The following is a 1,981-nucleotide window of genomic DNA, read 5'->3' as shown; positions in this document are numbered from 1 at the left end:
TTGTGCGCGTCCTACGCCAGCCGAACGCAGAATGCTGGCGACAGCGGGCCAGGCAACGGCTTTTATACGCGAACATCCGACAGTCCGGAGCTTCGGGGGCTTCTGTTTGGAGCTCGGCTCGGCATTCGTTTAGCATATGTCTGATGCCATCGAGACACAGGCATCATTGGGATGGCGTGCACATCCACGACACGAGGTATGGCCAATCCTTTGGTATCTTTCGAGCAGTGTTCAGCTGGCGCACCCTTCCATTTAATATGACTTTGCCATTTGAGTATTGGGGAGGTGGGTGTGCGAGTGCGAGTGCGAGTGCCAGTGTGAGTGCTGGCATATTTGCTTTATGAATGTGTTTACCCGAAAACTTTAGCGGGCTGAGGGCCGGGGATGCTGCGTGCGAAAGTGCCAACACTCGCATTAATGACAGCAACAACAACACAGCACAACACAGGCAGAGGCAAAGGCGCAGCCACACAGCAATGCCTACAATTTGAATTGTAAGCCAGGCCAACAGCTCAATTAACTGTCCGGGTGTGCACCGCCCCCCCGTGTGCCCTGCGTCTGCGTCTGTGTGTGTGTTTGACTTTCTCGTACGAATAATTTCCATTATTTTGGCAATTACAGGGATATAACGGAGCAATTGCATATGCTTAATATTATTTAACCCGTAAGTGTGCCATGTCTGCCATGTCTTCCAACACCCCTCCCCTGTCAACCCTAACCACATGCAGCACCCTCCCCTTTATGCTTCCCCACCCGCCTCGAACTGCGTGTCAGGTAAATGCAAATATGAAAAATGCATTGCAATGCTTGCATTGTCAGTGGCTCAATTATTCATGCAGCCCAGCAAATGCCTCCTGTACGTGTGTGCATGTGACTGTGTGTGTGTGTGTGTGCAGCTGCATTGGTGTGTGTATGTGTAAAATACTCGTAAAATGAGCAGCAACAGCAACAGCAGGTAATTTACATGTAAACAGGTTAAGGGATAATGTTCGTCACATGTAAATGGATATGTCTGATTAATGGCAAATAAAAGCGCCACAAACATACGCAAGAAGAACATACATATGTACATACATACATATGTACATATGTATACATGTACATACATATGTAAATATGTCATCTACTAGTATTACTGCTAGAGATGAGAGCAGGTCACACATTGCACTCACAGAGGGCATTGCAACAATTAACCTTCCTGCAGTTTATCTTGCAAAATGATTAAATAAATATGCGCCTATATTAGTCCAACAGTATAACTACAGATCTATACTTTAGCGCACTGAAGATTACGAAAACTGTAGTAAATTTGGTGCTATGTGTGCTCGTAGAGTCATCTATGTACATACATATGTATGTATGTATGTGCATATGTATGAATTTCCATCTATCCACACTCAGGCCACTTCACAATTTTTCTCCTATTTTGAGGCGCAGAATGCCAAGAAGTGAATTGTCTAATGGATAAATGTATTTATTGTACCAAAAGTAAGCATTCGTTTTAGGATGATTGATCTGTAAGGCCTCGTGCACAGTATTTGCAATTGAACAGCTTCTCGTCCGTGTGCACTGGCTGGAACAAGGCTGAGCGATTTACTTTGTGTACGCATTTGGCACAAATGCAGCTGGATATTGCAGGATCCAGCTAGAACTCCGCTTGCAATGGCCATTAGCAGCAATTCATTTTACTTTTCAGGTTGAACTCACCGAGATCCCAGTTATCACATTGGGGTTCGCCAATAGTTGTGCATTCTGCTTACTGAAGAGGTTCTTGCCTGCGTGGAAGCAGGTGGTACCCTCACGAACTCGGTTCTCGTTGTTCGGCATTTTAGTTGGTGAACTTGTACACTAGGGAAATACACTTAAATTCAAAGTTGAATGCAAATTACTAATCAGCCGTTCGCGCAGAAGCACATGTAAAATAGGGATGATATGCCACACAAATCGATAGCCCCCACCGATCATATCGATGATTGGAGTG

Source organism: Drosophila subobscura, chromosome A, assembly GCF_008121235.1.
Source record: "Drosophila subobscura isolate 14011-0131.10 chromosome A, UCBerk_Dsub_1.0, whole genome shotgun sequence".
In the NCBI taxonomy this organism is placed as follows: domain Eukaryota; kingdom Metazoa; phylum Arthropoda; class Insecta; order Diptera; family Drosophilidae; genus Drosophila; species Drosophila subobscura.
This window is presented reverse-complemented; position numbering follows the sequence as displayed.